General features: G+C 42.5%; 1 protein-coding gene across 1 annotated transcript in view; it reads right to left on the bottom strand.

The window, feature by feature from the left end:
- The window catches only part of LOC121580164 (rab effector Noc2-like), a 129,249-nt gene that overhangs the window by 746 nt on the left and 105,921 nt on the right, over window positions 1-22,582 (bottom strand). The gene's annotated exons all lie outside the window — the stretch shown is intronic.

Genomic DNA, 22,582 nt, shown 5'->3' with positions numbered 1-22,582 from the left:
ACTGATTTATTAGACTTTAAAACATTTGTGAGACTGTCTATCGGTGTTTCAGTGTTTTGTTACTTGTCATGTTTTGTGTTTTTTTGTGGACAGCAAAAACAATAGGCGCTGCCTCTGCAAAAGCTAATGGGGATCCAAATAAACAAATAGAAACAGAAATGAGAGAGAAACTTTACAGATGTCAACTAGATTGCATTCATTCTAGCGATTTATGACATTCTAGTGAGCACCACTATTTAGTCTTCTAGGGCAACAAGTTATGACAGAAAATTAGCTGCATGTATTTAATTATAGTCCATTAAAGTTGACTAACAAATAGCTTACCAAATGTCGAAATTATAAACAGATAAATATGAAAATTAGGCACAAAAAAACACACACAAAAACACACCCCTTGTGAAAAAATCGTTCCGTCGTCTCTGCCTACATGGTGGTTAGGTTGCATCTTAGCAGTGTGCTTGTGCTACGAAAAAGAACAGAACAGCATGAATAAAGTAGCTAAAGAATATAAGATGGGTGGCATATTCGCAGGGGCGCATCTCCATTAATGCCTGAGAACTCCTCCCAAATACAGTGGGGAAAAAAAGTATTTAGTCAGCCACCAATTTTGCAAGTTCTCCCACTTAAAAAGATGAGAGAGGCCTGTAATTTTCATCATAGGTACACGTCAACTATGACAGACGAATTGAGATTTTTTTTCTCCAGAAAATCACATTGTAGGATTTTTAATGAATTTATTTGCAAATTATGGTGGAAAATAAGTATTTGGTCACCTACAAACAAGCAAAATTTCTGGCTCTCACAGACCTGTAACTTCTTCTTTAAGAGGCTCCTCTGTCCTCCACTCGTTACCTGTATTAATGGCACCTGTTTGAACTTGTTATCAGTATAAAAGACACCTGTCCACAACCTCAAACAGTCACACTCCAAACTCCACTATGGCCAAGACCAAAGAGCTGTCAAAGGACACCAGAAACAAAATTGTAGACCTGCACCAGGCTGGGAAGACTGAATCTGCAATAGGTAAGCAGCTTGGTTTGAAGAAATCAACTGTGGGAGCAATTTTTAGGAAATGGAAGACATACAAGACCACTGATAATCTCCCTCGATCTGGGGCTCCACGCAAGATCTCACCACGTGGGGTCAAAATGATCACAAGAACGGTGAGCAAAAAACCCAGAACCACACGGGGGGACCTAGTGAATGACCTGCAGAGAGCTGGGACCAAAGTAACAAAGCCTACCATCAGTAATACACTACGCCGCCAGGGACTCAAATCCTGCAGTGCCAGACGTGTCGCCCTGCTTAAGCCAGTACATGTCCAGGCCCGTCTGAAGTTTGCTAGAGTGCATTTGGATGATCCAGAAGAGGATTGGGAGAATGTCATATGGTCAGATGTAACCAAAATAGAACTTTTTGGTAAAAACTCAACTCGTCGTGTTTGGAGGACAAAGAATGCTGAGTTGCATCCAAAGAACACCATACCTACTGTGAAGCATGGGGGTGGAAACATCATGTTTAAGGGCTGTTTTTCTGCAAAGGGACCAGGACGACTGATCCGTGTAAAGGAAAGAATGAATGGGGCCATGTATTGTGAGATTTTGAGTGAAAACAGCATCAGCAAGGGCATTGAAGATGAAACGTGGCTGGGTCTTTCAGCATGACAATGATCCCAAACACACCGCCCGGGCAACGAAGGAGTGGCTTCGTAAGAAGCATTTCAAGGTCCTGGAGTGGCCTAGCCAGTCTCCAGATCTCAACCCCATAGAAAATCTTTGGAGGGAGTTGAAAGTCCGTGTTGCCCAGCGACAGCCCCAAAACATCACTGCTCTAGAGGAGATCTGCATGGAGGAATGGGCCAAAATACCAGCAACAGTCTGTGAAAACCTTGTGAAGACTTACAGAAAACGTTTGACCTGTGTCATTGCCAACAAAGGGTATATAACAAAGTATTGAGAAACTTTTGTTATTGACCAAATACTTATTTTCCACCATAATTTGCAAATAAATTCATTAAAAATCCTACAATGTGATTTTCTGGAAGATTTTTTCTCATTTTGTCTGTCATAGTTGACGTGTACCTATGATGAAAATTACAGGCCTCTCATCTTTTTAAGTGGGAGAACTTGCACAATTGGTGGCTGACTAAATACTTTTTTTCCCCACTGTAGTTCAAGGTGAGTCAGTGAGTGAGTGGCTGTATGCATAGAGAACAGTGGAGAGTGGAGAGACAGAGAGCGGAGATTCTGGTAACTGCCAAAATAAAGGAAACACCAACAAAGTGTCTTAATAGGGCGTTGTTGGGCCACCAGAACAGCTTCAATGCGCCTTGGCATAGTTTCTACAAGTGTCTGGAACTCTATTGGAGGGATGTGACACCATTCTTCTACGAGGAATTCCATCATTTGGTGTTTTGTTGATGGAGGTGGATAACGCTGTCTCAGGCACCGCTCCAGAATCTCCCATGAATGTTCAATTGGGTTGAAATCTGGTGACTGAGACACACACACTTTAAACCCCCTATGCTCCTTTGAGACCCCTCTTTCAATGTCACAGAGACCTCTTCTTCTAGCCAAAATAACTGGGCATTTATATAAATGACTTTAAAAAAACACTTGTTCTCAGTTGAAGCTGACGTTTATCTCAACGAATAGCATCTCAAAATACAACGGAAATAGAACAACCAAATAATCTAGTCATTTCCGATAAAAAACAAACAAAATAGACTGTCCAATCAATGATACAAATCATGGATGCTACTAGACAATCAGTGATGAACACAACAAACATTTCCCCCCCTCTTTTAAACTAGGCATGAAAGGAGGTGATAAAGTCTTGAAGGTGAGCAGGTCGAGAGCAGACCCTTACAGGCCGCAGAATGGGTGCTGCAGCGACAGGTGCCTGTGAGGGAGTGTGTGCCACCGGTAGTGAACCACTCAAGGTGGCATCAATGACAGAGTGGGGACATGCAGGAGATGGCACCTTCCTCAGTCGGCTGGCATGCCAGCGAGAGCCGTCAGTCAGTTAAAATGTTGCTGGGCCCAGCTGACGTTGAACTTGACACGGTGTTGACAAGAAGGTGCAGAGCTTGTCTGCGTGGTGTGGTCGTTGCACCATGATCCAATCCCTCACTTTGATTCCAGGAAGCTGTGCGCTCTTTCTTTTGTTGTAGCGCTCCTGACTTTTACGCCGTTGGCTTTGCATTGCTGATTCGACTGTCGAGGCTGTCGGGTTGCCAATAGAGGGACGGAGTCTGTGTAGGGGCAGCTCTAGTTCACGTCCTAACATCAGCTTGGCAGGAGAGACTCCGGTGGTGGAGTGGTGAATTTAGAATTTGCAACAAGGACTCCGTGAAGGAGCAACCCTGAGCTAGGTGAGCTCTCAGGGTTTGATTGAACCTCTCCACCCCCCCGTTGGCCTGGGGGTGGTAGTAGGCTGCTCTGATGTGCTTGATCCCCTTGCTTTGGATGTAAGAGTTGAACTCGGCCGAGACCAGCCGAGGGCCATTATCCATGGTCGGAGTTGCAGGCAGTCCCCAGCGAGAAAAGAGCATATCCAGGAAGTTTACGATGGCCCCTGATGTGACAGAACCCATGGGTGTGACCTCTGGCCATTTTGAATGTAGCTCATACACAACCACCAGGAAGCGTTGGTGATGTGGCACATTGTAGAGTTCACCGCAGATGTCCAGTTGCATATTTTCTCATGGACGGGAGGGCCAGGCCAGTGGCTGCAGTGGTGGTGGCGGAGGTGGGCCTGTCTTTCCACTGACAAGGCATGGAGCACAGTCACTAGCCCTCCGATATCATGATCGATGCCAGGCCACCACACCAGGTTCCGGCAGCGCTGCTTCAGCTTCACAATGCCAAGGTGGCCCTCATGAGCCATGGCCAACACTCGTCCTCTGAGGCTGCTTGGTATCACAGTTGGCACACCGTTGACGCGCCTGGGTTCTCATCAACTGCACTGAGGCACTCAAGTCACTGTCTGAGTGACAGCTACGGTCAGAGCACTGAGACTGCTGCACAGCTTGAACAGTACTGGAAGCATGTGTCTGTGCCTCAGAGATCTTAGTTGCACAGTGAGCTGCTGATTTCACTTGGGAAGCTATGGCTACAGCTTTTGCTAAAGTCAGATCATCATCTTCAAGGAGAAGCCTCTCCAGCACGAGTGAGCTTGAGGTTCTTTAAATTAACTGGTCCCTGATCATTTAATCTCTAAGATAACCAAACTGACATGACTGTGCTAGCCCTTTAAGATCACTGACGTACTGTGTCACTGACTCACCCACGCGCTGTGCGTGCTGCTGACAATGCAGCCTCTTCAGAAGCACACTCTGTTTCTTTGCGAAATGTCCATCCAAAAGTTCAACAAGAAGAATGGCCCTTTTTCTCTCAGGGCTAACCACATCCAGTCCGGTAGCTCAAATGACAACTTCCATCTGTCCCATGGGATTGTTGGTTCGCCCGCGTGAGGCAAGAACTGCTCCGGTGGAGGTAGGGATATTGTAGAAAAATGTTCAGCCATCCTCGTTCGCCAAATGTTATGTAAAAAATAAAATAGAAAAAACACTTGTTCTCAGTTGAAGCTGATGTTTATCTCAATGAGCAGCATCTCAAAATACAACAGAAATCGAACAACCAAATCACCTAGTCATTTCCAATAAAAAAACATAAACAAAATAGACTGTCCAATCGATGATATGAATCATGGTTGCTATACTAGACAATCAGTGATGAACACAACACAACAACGACCCTAAGCATGATGGGATGTTAATTGCTTAATTAACTGAGGAACCACACCTGTGTGGAAGCACCTGCTATTAATATACTTTATCACTCTGAAACGAGCTGACAGCCGGAGATAGCTAACTGCAGTCTTCAGGTCACCAAGAAAAGCCTGTGAGCACTTACAGAGATGGTGTATACAAAAATAGTTTCAAAATGCCTGTACATGCTGCAGCAACAGTATATTGTTAATATGACAAACTATCTTGCAGGGTAACACAGAGCGCCAAGTTCATCAGTAATCATCTAACAATAACCCATGTAATAAAATACAATTCTAAAATACGCTACAGACGGTAGTTACATCCACTTTGAAGCAAATGTTTTTACCGGCACTGCAATATACGGCAACTTTTGAGTGCACCAAATTATAGAGCAAATAATAAGTGAAAAGGGTTGTAATTGTTTGTACTCCTTATTAAGCAAAAGGACTGAAGAGAGCCACATTTCGCAAAGATGGTGTCGTGATCTGTAATGTTTTCCCAAGAGAGTGGTGCTATGGTAATTAGGGATGGCACAATTACCGTATAATCGTGTAACAGATGATTATGGATGAAGACCGTCATGAAAATAAAAGAATCGCCATAAACGTAAAAAAAACTACAAAAAAACAGTTTCCGCAATAACATGAACTCTTTACTAGTGGTGAGTCGACTGACTCTTGCTATTGGAGTCGTTCGAGTTGACTGACTCCAATTTGACAAAACTGACAAAAAGTTGCTAAAATTAGCTACAGCTGCAATGTCAGAGTGTGTGCACGCACCCTAATGAACTGGATGATTGATTAGCAATGCATATTGAACATTCACTACTAACCAAAGATTCAAGGCTTATCAGTAGCCTACGTCAGCCTAGCTCTCGTGGTCAAGGAATCGACTCTTTTGGAGTCGACTCGCCACCACTACTCTTTACAACATGATTAAACTTTGTTGCTCCTTGCTGAAACAAGGAAGGTGTTTGGTTGCCTAGGCAACAGCCCCTCCCTACAGCAGCACAGCACATGCAGTCTGGAGAGGAGAGTGGAGAAAATGTGTGTCAAACGATTATAACGGTAAGCACAGTCATTTGGCTGACCAATAACCCTCATCCAAAATTCCATGACCGTCACAGCCATAATGGTAAAACCTATTTCTGAAAAGGACTGTGCAAAAAATGTAGTGCAGAAAGCATTTTTCCCCCATTGCTCCATCGTCACAGAACCCCTGCGCACAACAACAGAAATGTCGCACACCAACTGTCCTGCAAAACGAAGTCAAACCCACAGTTTAAATACATCTGAGAAAACTACAATAGGGGCAAACAAATTGAGTGAAGCAACGGTCTAAAGAATGCTTGCTTCAATGCAATTAACATTTTGGACCTGGGTTTTCTAAGCTTGCGCTCTTGTTCCATCTGGCAACAACATAATTGTTAATGCATATGCTGGTGAACGATGGAGCTCGACAATCAGTGCATTTGCCGTACTAGGCGGTGATGCAGCCAGTCAAGATGCTCTCGATTGCGCAGCTGTAGAACATCTTGAGGATCCGAGGGCCCATGCCGAATTTCTTCAGTTGCCTGAGGTCGATGAGGCGCTGTTGTTATGTCCTCTCTATGTTAGGGTCCATGCTACATTATGTGATTCTGATCCGTTTTTATGAGAGATAAATGTTTCGCACCGCTTTCGTTTGTTTCCCGCCGTTTCAATTGAAGGGTGTTGCGGTAAAACCATATGCGGTTATTATGAGCAAGACATCGAATGTTGGCTTTAAACTAGGTTTTCCATGCAAACCATTACAAAGGGAACACTGTTTTTGGTCACTTCCTGGTTTTAAAACAGGATACAAAAACCCCCTAAAAAACTCTTCAACATCTCAAATGGCGAGACTAACTAGCTACCACATGGACAGACTTTAGACAGTGTGTTTGTCTCGGGAGCATGCTTTCAATTGACTCAGGCAATGCTCACATTATTCTGACATATTTTAGAATGTAAAAATAATGTGAATGTCGATGCATAATGCCATTGGGTAGGCCTACCAGAAAATGCATTATTCTTAAAAGTGGTAAAGCATACTCTTTTGCATACATTTTGTGGGGGGAGATTTTTTTTCTATTGGCTATTACAACAATTCATATTTTACTGCAGTGGCCTCAAATCAGGGTCACACAGACTGTTTCTTGGTAGTCTTAACCAAACCTACTTTGAAATAAAAGTATACACCACACACACATGGTTATGGGCGTAAAAAAAAAAAGACACCTGTACCATGTCAGATATAGAGTTGAAATGTATAAAATGTTGAGTTGGCATCCCAATATTATACTTTATATACATAACAGAAGACTGAAATATAACAAAACCGTTTGACATAGAAACACCGGATTTTCTGTGTTTAAAAAAAAGTAATGTTTATTAATTATGAAACTATGAAAGATTCCACTAGAGGCCACTAGAGGGCGGTTTTGTATTTTGACTGCAGGAAAGGGCAAAATGTAGGTCCTAGAAAATTACAATTAAGTGCTTGAAAAATCCTTGAATTTTAAATGCCAATGTCTGTATGAACCCTGTATAGGCTACTTGCTCAGCCTGTAAATGAAAGATAAAATCACCTGCTATTGAAATGATGCACGCATCATTCACTTTCCTGTAAGATCCCGGGACAGTCTTTTTTTTCCATTTGGTGTGTCACTGGCAAATGTCGAGCCCTGTGTGCGGTGTGCGTAGGGCCTATATGTCTACCACTTTGTGTAGCCGTTAGCGATGCTAATGACAGCCTAATCGTCTTTGGGTAGATGGAATTAAAAGGTAACTACAAAGTAGCCTATGCCTACCTGGCAGAATCATGATTATTTGCTTCAATCCAGTGGCCATTTGTTTTGAAAACTCCATCACAAGTGCGCTACAGAAACACCACTAGCCAATCACAACTGTCTGGCTGGTGCAGCACCTCAATTAAAGAGTAACTACACAAGAAAATCAAAACATACTTATATGTTGAGTCAGGCTGTGTATATTCCTTGTTGTGCTTGTTCTATGTTTCGATCTATTATGTGTAGATCTATGTTGGCCGGTGTGGTTCCCAATCAGAGGCAGCTGTAGCTCGTAGTCTCTGATTGGGGAACATACTTAGGCAGCCTATTTGCACTAGTGGGTTGTGGGATCTTGTTCCTTGTAAGGTATGTTGTGTGTGCTACCTTGGACTTCACGTTTTGTTTAGTTTGTTGTTTTGTCGTGGTGTTTATCAGTAAATTAAACATGTACATATATATCACGCTGCGCCTTGGTCTGTCCCGTCATTCAACGAACGTGACACCATGCTACATTATGTCCTCTCTATTCCAGGGTCCATGCTACATTATGTCCTCTCTATTCCAGGGTCCATGCTACATTATGTCCTCTCTATTCCAGGGTCCATGCTACATTATGTCCTCTCTATTCCAGGGTCCATGCTACATTATGTCCTCTCTATGCCAGGGTCCATGCTACATTATGTCCTCTCTATTCCAGGGTCCATGCTACATTATGTCCTCTCTATTCCAGGGTCCATGCTACATTATGTCCTCTCTATTCCAGGGTCCATGCTACATTATGTCCTCTCTATGCCAGGGTCCATGCTACATTATGTCCTCTCTATGCCAGGGTCCATGCTACATTATGTCCTCTCTATTCCAGGGTCCATGCTACATTATGTCCTCTCTATGCCAGGGTCCATGCTACATTATGTCCTCTCTATTCCAGGGTCCATGCTACATTATGTCCCTCTCTATGCCAGGGTCCATGCTACATTATGTCCTCTCTATGCCAGGGTCCATGCTACATTATGTCCTCTCTATGCCAGGGTCCATGCTACATTATGTCCTCTCTATTCCAGGGTCCATGCTACATTATGTCCTCTCTATGCCAGGGTCCATGCTACATTATGTCCTCTCTATGCCAGGGTCCATGCTACATTATGTCCTCTCTATGCCAGGGTCCATACTACATGATGTGCTCTATATGTCATGGTATGCTACGCAAGTAAACATAGGTCAACTTTGTCACTTAACAAACTGTAGTAGAGCATCTGCCCTTGGCTCCCCACCCTTCCTGATCCACAAAGTGAGCATTAGACATAGGTTATAATGCTACATAAGCGGACAAGCTATTAAATTGAATTGCAAAAACTGGTAGCACACTATAAGAGGCATTCTGACCTTCGAATCAGGCGGCAAGACTTTTCTTTTATTGATTTCCCCTCCACTCTGCCAAGCAACAGAACAATTAGATTTATCAGAGAGACATGACCACCAACCAATGTGACCGGTGCCTGTTGCTTAGCTACACTTTGAAACAGAGGTGATATGTGAATGCTTCCATACAGTCGTTGCAAACAAATCCCCTACAGCTAGACATGGAAGTTTAGAAGACGTGTTGTCTTCTAAGTCAGGGATTAAGGAAGTCGGAAATTGAGGAAGTATCGCCAAGAAAAGGTTGTTAGAAAATTATCTGTGCTATGCTTTCCACTACCTACTGTGTAACGGCTGTATGGAAGGATTCTGGGTTCTGAGTGTGAGGCACAGTTCTCGGAATCTCTTGAAGTTGGTGGTGTTCAATCTAAGAGAAAACATTTCCCACAGTTCATTAACTTGGAGAATTTAACACAATCAGCACTCCATATGGCGGCGATATTAACTCCAGTCTACTGAATGAGTAGGGAGTGTGGGGTACATTGCTTGGGCACAACAATCGTCAAACAGCCAAAAATTACTGACAGCAGGACGGTGTGTAAATTAAAGTTATGTCAATCACTCAGAACACAAATTCCTCACTAGTTATTGCTATGAATCACGAGTTTGCTGTAAACACAATATGTTTGGCATTTGGAATCGTCGCTGTGAATCTTCTTAACCTGTTCTTTTTAAATAACTCCTGTCATCCCTGTCATTTCCGTGAAATCAACAGCGGAGACAATCCTGCAGAGAAAATCAACAACAACAAATCAACATAACAAAATGGGACGGACTTGTGCCTAATGTCTGCCTTCTCCACCAATAAACCCCATTCACGCTCTAAGGGTGCTGTTTAGTATGTTAATTCACCAATGATATCACGCTCAAAGATTCAACCTCTTCGTGCAGAGGTCATAACCTTCACATCTTCCCATAGAAATATCAATACATTTTTAGTGGCCAATTAAGTGACTAAATGATGTAGCTAACTAAATTATTCAGACAACGTCTATCATATCAGTGATAAATGTTGGAGCTCTCGATGGCATGGCAGTGGGTTTGTCGTGTGAGAGGGGTGCAGGTTTAAAGCCGAATGGTAATATAGTGAAGCGGTACACACCTACAGTTTCGGGAACACTGCTGTGTGTGTGTGTGGACACAAATCATCGATTTTCTATGAAGAGGAATGGATTTTGGGTGGACTACCTCTTTAAAACCAAATGGTAATAAGCCTCAGCAGTATACACCTGAACCAATGGGGACAAAATCCTGTAATAAACATGCACTGCCAGGGACATACAGTATGGATTTAATTAAACAACAGATTAGGATCACAGAGATGCTGTTCAAGGTTTAATTTTTACAGTAAGCTACCACTGTCAGAGTTACCAGTATTGATCTGTGTGAGTCCTCTGTTATTTATATTAGACACAGAGCTAGCTGGGAGTCCTAGTGGTCATGCTAAGATTCTCAGAAGTCTAATGCTGGAATAAGTAAAAATGTATGATAGGCACTGCACCTTTGGGAAAGACCAGTTTACTCAACAGCGTAATTCCAATTCAATTCCAGGGCATACAAAATATGGACAGACTGCTAGAATAAGTGTTTTACAGTCCAAACGTTTGTGATGGAAAAAAGACAATAGCAAATTATCGTCTTCACAACAACAGAACATCTAGAAAAGTAATTTTGTCATGTCCTGAGCTTCGTATTTGAAAAATGCAGTTAACATTTCTGTTAACAGCGCTATACCAAACAAATACAGTGATAACTAAGCACTCATTATAACAAAATATTCTGTCATATACTTCACTTTTACTGTAATTGCACTAGGGATGGGCATTTGAAATTATTTCACTATCGGATATACAGTGGGGAGAACAAGTATTTGATACACTGCCAATTTTGCAGGTTTTCCTACTTACAAAGCATGTAGAGGTCTGTAATTTTTATCAAAGGTACACTTAAACTGTGAGAGACGGAATCTAAAACAAAAATCCAGAAAATCACACTGTATGATTTTTAAGTAATTAATTTGCATTTTATTGCATGACATCAGAAAAGCAGAACTTAATATTTGGTACAGAAACCTTTGTTTGCAATTACAGAGATCATACGTTTCCTGTAGGTCTTGACCAGGTTTGCACACACTGCAGCAGGGATTTTGGCCCACTCCTCCATACAGACCTTCTCCAGATCCTTCAGGTTTCGGGGCTGTCGCTGGGCAATACGGACTTTCAGCTCCCTCCAAAGATTTTCTATTGGGTTCAGGTCTGGAGACTGGCTGGGCCACTCCAGGACCTTGAGATGCTTCTTACGGAGCCACTCCTTAGTTGCCCTGGCTGTGTGTTTGGGGTCGTTGTCATGCTGGAAGACCCAGCCACGACCCATCTTCAATGCTCTTACTGAGGGAAGGAGGTTGTTGGCCAAGATCTCACGATACATGGCCCCATCCATCCTCCCCTCAATACGGTGCAGTCGTCCTGTCCCCTTTGCAGAAAAGCATCCCCAAAGAATGATGTTTCCACCTCCATGCTTCACGGTTGGGATGGTGTTCTTGGGGTTGTACTCATCCTTCTTCTTCCTCCAAACACGGCGAGGGGAGTTTAGACCAATAAGCTCTATTTTTGTCTCATCAGACCACATGACCATCTCCCATTCCTCCTCTGGATCATCCAGATGGTCATTGGCAAACTTCAGACGGGCCTGGACATATGCTGGCTTGAGCAGGGGGACCTTGCGTGCGCTGCAGGATTTTAATCCATGACGGCGTAGTGTGTTACTAATGGTTTTCTTTGAGACTGTGGTCCCAGCTCTCTTCAGGTCATTGACCAGGTCCTGCCGTGTAGTTCTGGGCTGATCCCTCACGATCATTGATGCCCCACGAGGTGAGATGTTGCATGGAGCCCCAGACCGAGGTCGATTGACCGTCATCTTGAACTTCTTCCATCTTCTAATAATTGTGCCAACAGTTGTTGCCTTCTCACCAAGCTGCTTGCCTATTGTCCTGTAGCCCATCCCAGCCTTGTGCAGCTCTACAATTTTATCGCTGATGTCCTTACACAGCTCTCTGGTCTTGGCCATTGTGGAGAGGTTGGAGTCTGTTTGATTGAGTGTGTGGACAGGTGTCTTTTATACAGGTAACGAGTTCAAACAGGTGCAGGTAATACAGGTAATGAGTGGAGAACAGGAGGGCTTCTTAAAGAAAAACTAACAGGTCTGTGAGAGCCGGAATTCTTACTGGTTGGTAGGTGATCAAATACTTATGTCATGCAATAAAATGCAAATGAATTACTTAAAAATCATACAATGTGATTTTCTGGATTTTTGTTTTAGATTCCGTCTCTCACAGTTGAAGTGTACCTATGATAAAAATTACAGCCCTCTACATGCTTTGTAAGTAGGAAAACCTGCAAAATCGGCAGTGTATCAAATACTTGTTCTCCCCACTGTAAGTATTTGATCACCTACCAACCAGTAAGAATTCCGGCTCTCACAGACCTGTTAGTTTTTCTTTAAGAAGCCCTCCTGTTCTCCACTCATTACCTGTAATAACTGCACCTGTTTGAACTCGTTACCTGTATAAAAGACACCTGTCCACACACTCAATCAAACAGACTCCAACCTCTCCACAATGGCCAAGACCAGAGAGCTGTGTAAGGACATCAGGGATAAAATTGTAGACCTGCACAAGGCTGGGATGGGCTACAGGACAATAGGCAAGCAGCTTGGTGAGAAGGCAACAACTGTTGGCGCAATTACTAGAAAATGGAAGAAGTTCAAGATGACGGTCAATCACCCTCGGTCTGGGGCTCCATGCAAGATCTCACCTCGTGGGGCATCAATGATCATGAGGAAGGTGAGGGATCAGCCCAGAACTACACAGCAGGACCTGGTCAATGACCTGAAGAGAGCTGGGACCACAGTCTCAAAGAAAACCATTAGTAACACACTACGCCGTCATGGATTAAAATCCTGCAGCGCACGCAAGGTCCCCCTGCTCAAGCCAGCATATGTCCAGGCCCGTCTGAAGTTTGCCAATGACCATCTGGATGATCCAGAGGAGGAATGGGAGATGGTCATGTGGTCTGATGAGACAAAAATAGAGCTTATTGGTCTAAACTCCCCTCGCCGTGTTTGGAGGAAGAAGAAGGATGAGTACAACCCCAAGAACACCATCCCAACCGTGAAGCATGGAGGTGGAAACATCATTCTTTGGGGATGCTTTTCTGCAAAGGGGACAGGACGACTGCACCGTATTGAGGGGAGGATGGATGGGGCCATGTATCGTGAGATCTTGGCCAACAACCTCCTTCCCTCAGTAAGAGCATTGAAGATGGGTCGTGGCTGGGTCTTCCAGCATGACAACGACCCCAAACACACAGCCAGGGCAACTAAGGAGTGGCTCCATAAGAAGCATCTCAAGGTCCTGGAGTGGCCTAGCCAATCTCCAGACCTGAACCCAATAGAACATCTTTAGAGGGAGCTGAAAGTCCGTATTGCCCAGCGACAGCCCCGAAACCTGAAGGATCTGGAGAAGGTCTGTATGGAGGAGTGGGCCAAAATCCCTGCTGCAGTGTGTGCAAACCTGGTCAAGACCTACAGGAAACGTATGATCTCTGTAATTGCAAACAAAGGTTTCTGTACCAAATATTAAGTTCTGCTTTTCTGATGTATCAAATACTTATGTCATGCAATAAAATGCAAATTAATTACTTAAAAATCATACAATGTGACTTTCTGGAATTTTGATTTCCGTCTCTCACAGTTGAAGTGTACCTATGATAAAAATTACAGACCTCTACATGCTTTGTAAATAGGAAAACCTGCAAAATCGGCAATGTATTAAATACTTGTTCTCCCCACTGTATAATATCATTTTTCAACAAATTATTGCTCTACTCTCTTGACCAATCAGAATGACGCAAAATGCCACAACAGCAGACAGTGCAGTTGTTTTCAGGGTGCTATTCCAGTAGCTTTTGGCTAACAGTAGCCTAGACTAATAGCAACAGTGAAACAATGCATCCTCCTGAACAGGTGAGTATGTGACCCATGATGACATATTCCTGTTTCCTGGAATACAGGTTCATGGACCCAGAATCTGAGTTTCACTTTTTTTTTTAAGGCTCCATGGACCGACTAGCTCTCAAGGTATTTCAGTTTCAGGGATGCGGAGTGAGATAGGGGACAGTTAAGCTATGTCAGGGTACTATGAAACCAACTGCCACCCATCTATCTATGTGTTAATGATAACATTTCCAGTAGTGAGATGTCATTGGCCTAAGACTGACTGATTGGGCTACGGGGGCATATAATTATTAATATAAGACTGGTGACACCAGTTGAATAAACATACACATCTTTGATACATTTCTGGAAATTCAGTGGAGATTAACAGACAATGTTTAATTTAATAATAGACCTAGGAATGACATTATCATAGTGTGGCTGAGATACGTAGCCCAGCGGTATTCAACCGGTGGTCGCTCCAGGTACTGGGGATATAGACTAAATAATTATACAGTAGCTGTGAGCTTGTCTACAAGCTGGTGTAAAAATTACCTCCTGGAAAATAATAACTCTCACCAGTAGTTACAAATCTAAAAACGACTTATTGGACCATAATTGCCACAACTTTACAAAGAAGAAAGAGCATTGGGTTAAACTCAAAAAACACTTTGACAAGTCACATCCCAAGTCTGACTGTATGTTGATACTGACTCCGGCTTTGATAAGCTGTTTGAATGCTTTAACCAGGTGTTTCAAAACCAAAGCACATATACAGTGCATTCGGAAAGTATTCAGACCCCTTGACTTTTCCACATGTTGTTACGTTACAGCCTTATTCTAATTCTGATTAAATTGTCCCCCCCCCCCATCAATCTACACACAATACCCCATAATGACAAAGCAAAAGCAGGTTTTTAGAAATGTATGCAAATGTATAAAAATACAAAACTGAAATATCACATTTACATAAGTATTCAGACCCATTCCTCAGTACTTTGTTGAAGTGCCTTTGGCAGCGATTACCGCCTCGAGTCTTCTTGGGTATGACGCTACAAGCTTGGCACACCTGTATTCGGGGAGTTTCTCCCATTCTTCTCTGCAGATCCTCTCAAGCTCTGTCAGGTTGGATGGGGAGCGTCACTGCACAGCTATTTTCAGGTCTCTCCAGAGATATTAGATCGGGTTCAAGTCCGGGCTCTGGCAGGGCCACTCAAGGACATTCAGAGCCTTGTCCTGAAGCCTCTCCTGCGTTGTCTTGGCTGTGTGCTTAGGGTTGTTGTCCTGTTGGAAGGTGAACCTTCGCCCCAGCCTGAGGTCCTGAGCACTCTGGAGCAGGTTTTCATCAAGGATCTCTCAGTACTTTGCACCGTTCATCTTTCCCTCGATCCTGACTAGTCTCCCAGTCCCTGCCGCTGAAAAACATCCCCCCAGCATGATGCTGCCACCACCATGCTTCACTGTAGGGATGGTAACAGGTTTCCTCCAGATGTGACACTAAGCATTCAGGCCAAAGAGTTCAATCTTGGTTCATCAGACCAGATAATCTTGTTTTGCATGGTCTGAGAGTCTATAGGTGCCTTTTGGCAAACTTCAAGCAGGCTGTCATGTGCCTTTTTATTTTATTAAATGTTTTATTTAACCTTTATTTAACTAGGCAAGTCAGTTAAGAACAAATTATTATTTACAATGACGGCCTACACCAGCCAAACCCGGACGACGCTGGGACAATTGTGCGTCGCCCTATGGGACTCCCAATCACGGCCGGTTGTGATACAGCCTGGAATCGAACCAGGGGGCCTGTAGTGACGCCTCAAGCACTGAAATGCAGTGCCTTAGACCGCTGCGCCACTCGGGAGGAGTGGCTTCCGTCTGGCCACTCCACCATAAAGAACTGATTGGTGGAGTGCTGCAGAGATGGTGGTCCTTCTGGAAGGTTCTCCCATCTCCACAGAGGAACTCTGGAGCTCTGTCAGAGTGACCATCGGGTTCTTGGTCACCTCCCCTGACCAAGGCCCTTCTCCCCCGATTGTTCAGTTTGGCCGGGTGGCCAGCTCTAGGAAGAGTCTTGGTGGTTCCAAACCTTTTCCATTTAAGAATGGTGGAGGCCACTGTGTTCTTGGGGACCTTCAATGCTGCAGACATTTGTTGTACCCTTCCCCAGATCTGTGCCTTCGACACAATCCTGTCTCGGAGCTCTACAGACAATTCCTTCGACCTCATGGCTTGGTTTTTGCTCTGACATGCACCGTCAGCTGTGGGACCTTATATAGGCAGGTGTGTGCCTTTCCAAATCATGTCCAATCAATTGAATTTACCACAGGTGGACTCCAATCAAGTTGTAGAAGCATCTCAAGGATAATCAATGGAAACAGGATGCATTTTAGCTCAATTTCGAGTCTCATATCAAAAGGGTCTGAATACTTTTTTTTGTTGTTGTCATTTTTAGTCATTTTTAGCAGACGCTCTTATCCCCGTGGGAATTGAACCCACAACCCTGGCTTTGCAAACGTCATGCTCTACCAACTGAGCTACACTTACTTATGTAAATAAGGTTGTTCTATTTTTATTTTTTTATACATTTGCTCAAATTTCTGAAAAACCTGTTTTCGCTTTGTCATTATGGTGTATTGTGTGTAGATTGATACAGATTTTTCTTTATTTAATTCATTTTAGAATAAGGCTGTAACATAACAAAATGTGGAAAAAGTCAAAGGGTCGGAATATTTTCAGAATGCACTGTATATTCCTTTCTGACACTGGGCAGGCTGAGAATCAGGCAGGGGTGGCAGGGTAAGTACACCAGACAGGGCGGTGAACCAGAGTACCCGGTCTAATGGTCTGATTACTGTCGCTCTGGTACAGACTACAGATGGGCTGCAGAGGGGCTCTTCAACTTTTCCTGCCCAGGGACCCCCTTCCCAGGCAAACTGGAAATCCATGGACCCCCAACATACGTTAGCAAAACCAAAATATTTTCACGTCTTGTCTTAACATCAGGTGAATGATAAATGGCAAGTAGAAGTGTTCAAGAATGGCCTTTTTCCCTTTATTCAGATTACAACCGCTCATTTTCAGTTATTTGAAAAGGAAATCATCTCCCAAATATCACTATTTCTAAAACAAGCCATAGAAAGTTGGTTGCAATTTCAATTTAATCCTCCAGAAACTACAGAACAAATAATGCAACAAATATTGTGGTTAAATTCAAATATACTAATTGACAAAAAACGTTTATTTTTTGACAAAATGTTTAAAAAAGGTATAATCTTCGTAAATGATATCATCGGTAGGACTGGTGGAGTTATGTTGCACAAGCAGCTAACAAAAAAATATGGAAATGTCTGCTCTACCCAAAATTACAACCAAATAATTGCAGCCTTACCGCAAAAATGGAAGAGGAAAGTGGAAGGGGGAGAAAGTAAGGAACTTGTCTGTCGGCCTTGCATTAAAGAACATAATTGGTTAAGGAAAACTGTGATAAATAAAAAAGTATATCAGTTTCATTTAAGGACCAAAGGATTGACAGCCGTCCCATATAGATTGCAAAATAGTTGGGAAAAGACTTTTGACGTACCGATCCCATAGCATAGTGTTTATGAACTGACACGCAAAACGACACCGGATTAAAAAATTAGAATCTTTAAATTTAAATTATTATATACAATTCTTACTACCAATAGAATGTTATTTATATGGGGGATACAATCTTCCCAGCTCTGCAGATTTTGCTGTAAAGAGACAGAATCATTAGATCATTTGTTTTGGTTCTGTCCATTTGTAGCTTGTTTTTGGACACAGGTCCAGGAATGGGTAAAGGATTGCAATATTTACTTGGAGCTAACCTTGCAGATAGCATTACTGGGTGATCTGAAAAGTCATAGTCAATCGATCAATAATATAATAATACTTTTAGCAAAAATGTTTATTTTTAATTCACAATCTGTAGAAGCAATGAGAATAGAAAGGTTCAGAACTTTTGTAAAACATCACAGTAAAGTTGAAATATATATGGCAAATAGAAATCCTATATGGATGGTGTTAAGAGATAGATGGGAGGTGTTGAATGGAGTTGAAGGATGGGACTAATAACAAATAACAACAAATAATAACAAGATAACTAATAATGTAAGCATACTGTGTCCATAATAAGTATATAGGTTGTATGTTGGGAGCTTTTGGGAAAGAGCACAGTTAGAAAGATATGGCATATAGAAGCAAACCGGATGGACATCATGAAAATGATCGGAGAGGTTGAGAGTAGAAGTAGTTCAGGAGCAAAAACAAACAAAATAGAATTATTGTAAAATTGACTGTGTCCATAGAATGTAGATAGTAAGTATAAGCTGGAAGTAGAGGCCTAAGCATTGTTGTTCACTAATTTAGTAGTGTAGTAGGGGTTGAAAAGTAAGTAGGGAAAGGATGGCGGGGTTGAAAAGTAATAAAGGAGAGTATATATATATAAAAAACATGGGGGATTGGAAGTGATGCAGACAATTACATTGATGGAAGTTACAATCTATCTGCAATATTAAGTTGATCTACCACCCCAAAAAAAAAAAAAAAAAGAAGTAATCAATATTTTTAAATGAATAGATTTGGTAGGTCATTTTTCATTATTTGGACCTCCCGACATTATAATTGGAAGAGGAAGTGTAAACTCTAACATAGCCTATTAGCTTGAAAGGTAACTCCAAAAACATTTTCACTAAAAGAGCAGCTGTTAAGCTGGTTAAAGAAAGCCATGTGTTGGCAGAAATTAAGAAAGTCACGAAAGCACACCAGCGGCACTTGCTGCACTGGTAGCCTATTTACGGGGTGCTTTTTCAAAGATACTCCAGTAAGTATAATTGGCTCCAATGAATGTAATTTGCTCAATATTAGGAGTTGATCAATAAAATTGAAATCATTAGAAAGATATTCTCCCCTTTTCTACTGTAGGTAATTCAACATTAGTTTATTCTGTTGTTGCTAACGATATTTATCAAAACATTGAAAAAATAAATGTATATCTATATATCTTTGGCGGACCCCTGCAGTACCTCCGCGGCCTCCTAGGTTGAATACCCCTGGGCTACAGGTATCTCAGCCACACTATGATAATGTCTTTCCTAGGTCTATTATTAAATTAAACATTGTCTGTTAAGTTTGAATGAGTAGCCCCATAGTCTGTACTATGGTTTTAATGTCCATTGTCTAAGGTAACATCAGGTATTTGGCTATAATACCAATGTTGTTTAGACATGTGCCACCATATCTAATGCGACTCAATTGTTTTGCTACTCCGTCTTTAATCAAAAAGTTCAGCTGAAAGCGAAAATATGGGCAGTGGTTCAGGAGAACAATCATGATGTTAATAATGCCAATGTGACACTCATTGGACAAATTGAAGGGCTAATGGACTCATTATGAGCTAAATAAAAAGCCCCTCTGAGGAATTGGGGCCACACAGCAGCATATGGCGCCTCTCTAAAGACAAACTTTGAAAAGTAAGCGGTCATTAGTCAGGGAGCGGGATGAAATAATTAATGACCAGAAGTATGCCAGGAAAATCCAGAGAGGAGGAACTGTGAGGCCATGATTACTTTCACTGCCCAAGTGAGAACTCCTTTAATTACCTTCTCCAAAGAGGGCTCTGCTAGGCAGGAGATGGGTGAGTCACCCACACAACCCAGTGATAAGGGCCCCGGTCGGGGTGTGTGTACTGTATGTGACAGGGATTTGTGTGTGTATGTTAGTGGAAGAGGTGTGTGTGTGCTTCTGTGTGCATGAGTGTGTGTGCCTAAATTCCGAGCAGGTCTCAGTGTGGGCCATTATAACCAGGGTGTGTTTGAAAAGGTCAGGTTCATCATTCGGATACCTTCATGGACTCATTTGCACAGAGTTCTTGGGTGGTGAGGCCCTCCTCGGGGTGATCGTTAGGAGCCCATTAATCAGGCATCAGCAGACATGGCACGCAATTTGGCCACTGTTGTTTTTTCGCCTCCCACCCCCACTTTTCCTGAGAATGGGTGAGATAAGGCTAACTTGTTTACACAGAAATTGGCAGAGCACGGTGTCAGTTGCCCTTACTGTCTAACTTTGTTCTAGCAGAGTGGTGATTTTTCAAAGAAGGGTTGGAGTCAACACAATAAGAATCAGCAACTTTGTTTGTTAAAACCGGCGAAAAGCCAGTATACATGTTTTATAAATAGCAACTAAATTGCTATGCTATGCATGTCATGCAGTCAGGTAGTGGTAGCGTCAATGTCAATCTGAATGAATCATCCCTCAACACAACTTCCCTTACAGGCACATATTTATCGGTTTGCTCACAACGTCCATAATTATTCACACTGCATCAAATGGCCCATTTCCAAATGTGTATAGGGTGCAAATAAGTCCATAAGTATAAACCAGCTAACATGCCAACTGTTGACATCCCTATTTGACGCTGAGAAAAACCTGCTAGACTGTCCAGAAATGCTTGTTTGACTGAGACGTCATTGGCCCCAAGCTTGGGTAAGAATGTGTCCCTCCGACACACGATGCCATACACCCTGTCACACGCCGATGCCACTCCACCTAAATGTGGCCCATTGGCACCTGAACCTGGAAGATTAAACACCATTCACAGGTTAATTTGTCTAATTCGATGAAATAGAAGCAATTAAGTGAATTGTGTCATTGTGATTAATAGCTCCCTTCTCTCTGGCCATCCTTTACTTCAATCTCACCACACCTTGCAGCCAGGGAGCCCATAATGGGAGAAACACAATATGGCACGACACCACTCTCAAGCAACGCGTACCAGTCTGATTGCTGACTGAAACCTGGGCAGCTCCTCTGAAGAAGGAGAAAATAAATTAACCAAATACTAAATTACCAGGGTGTTATAAATTAGAAAAATAAACTGCATGGATCGATTGTAATTAGGAACTGATGGGGTTCTAACTGTAGGTTCAGAAAATTGAAATTTTTAAGTGATCTCTGTAATGGCTGCCAAAAATTGGTTTAGCATTCGTCTTTGTCACTGAAAAGCTAGCCGGAGTGCACACCACCATGGTGGTTATAATTACTTTTCTGGGGTATTGGTGTCTGGGGTCTCGGTGTCTGGGGGAAGCAGTGTCATCTACAGCAAAACCTTGAAAATCAAGAATCCAATGGATGGCAAATCCTTAGTCATATATGAGTTTGACTTCCTCATCAAAAGTCAAATTGGGTTTGAGCCTGAGTGGTTATTGCAGTTTAAATCTTACATTTACAGTAATTTCAGTGAACATAATAACCCCCTTAATTAGAGTGTTGCTCTAATGAAATGTCATTCCTTGAGCTCTACAGATCAAGTGTTATTAAATCAAGTGTTATTTGCATGTGAAAATGTCATGGGATGCATTGGTGCCATTCTTTACATTTTTGTTGGCTAACTCTGTGATGGTTTGCACATATTACAGTGTGGCTTTAATAATCTGACATTTTTGCAAGATTAAGAGGTGATCTACAACAAATAAAGAGGTGCCAATACAAGGCCACTGTAGGGTCAGAAGAAAACTAAAACAAACATCCAACAAAAGATGGAAGGGCGTCCAAACATCAGCAGCGTTGAGGATAATGCCTGTGAAATTGAGCAAAATGTGGCAGGTAAATAAATGCCGCTTCATCAACCAGGATTCCTGCAGTCTGTGCTGTCTGCCGGCGCCGCCAGGCCGTTGCCATGGAGACCTTGAGGCAGAGACACCTTTATGGGAGTAACACGATGCCGGACCAAAAGGATAACATTTATCAGCCCCCTCCATCAGAATGGGTCTAATCTAGCCACGGTCAGCCACAGCTGCACATCAAAGGTGGGACTGGGCAGCAGAAAAAAAGGCTGTCAGACATCTGCTGGGTGGTTTCAAATCATAAAATGGGGTATATTGCCTCTGCAAAAATCTTAATCAAACAAACTTGCGCTTTTTTGGTTTAAAAAATGGGTTCCTGTGTGGAACTACAATGGTGAGCATAATCAGCCAAACCTATTCACTGGACAAACAGTGGAAAGATAACTTTGAAGTGAAAACAAAGTGATCATTTTTTCCATAGTTCAAGTTGATTGTACTATTATTTTCCCAATGAATCAGGCAGTGGCTTATTGTACAAGTTTAGATACACATAAACATTTAAAATAAAGGGTCACACTAGATATAGGCCTTGTGGGAGTGTATACAGGTAAGTGCCAAAATAAAGGAAATACCAACATATAGTGTCTTAATAGGGTGTTGGGCCACCACGAGCCAGAACAGCTTCAATGCACCTTGGCATGGATTCTACAAGTGTCTGGAACGCTATTGGAGTGATATGACACCATTCTTCCACGAGAAATTCCATAATTTGGTGTTTTGTTGATGGTGGTGGAAAAGGCGCCGCTCTAGAATCTCCCATAAGTATTCAATTGGGTTGACATCTGGTGACTGAGACAGCCACAGCATATCAGAAGATCCACCACTATATTTTACAGTAAATTCAAATCAAATTGTATTTGTCACATGCGGTGAATACAACAGGTGTAGACTTTACCGGGAAATGCTTACTTAAGAGCCCTTTCCCTACAATGCAGAGTTAAAAAGTAAATG

This window comes from Coregonus clupeaformis, chromosome 13, assembly GCF_020615455.1.
Source record: "Coregonus clupeaformis isolate EN_2021a chromosome 13, ASM2061545v1, whole genome shotgun sequence".
Taxonomy (NCBI): domain Eukaryota; kingdom Metazoa; phylum Chordata; class Actinopteri; order Salmoniformes; family Salmonidae; genus Coregonus; species Coregonus clupeaformis.
This window is presented reverse-complemented; position numbering and strand designations above follow the sequence as displayed.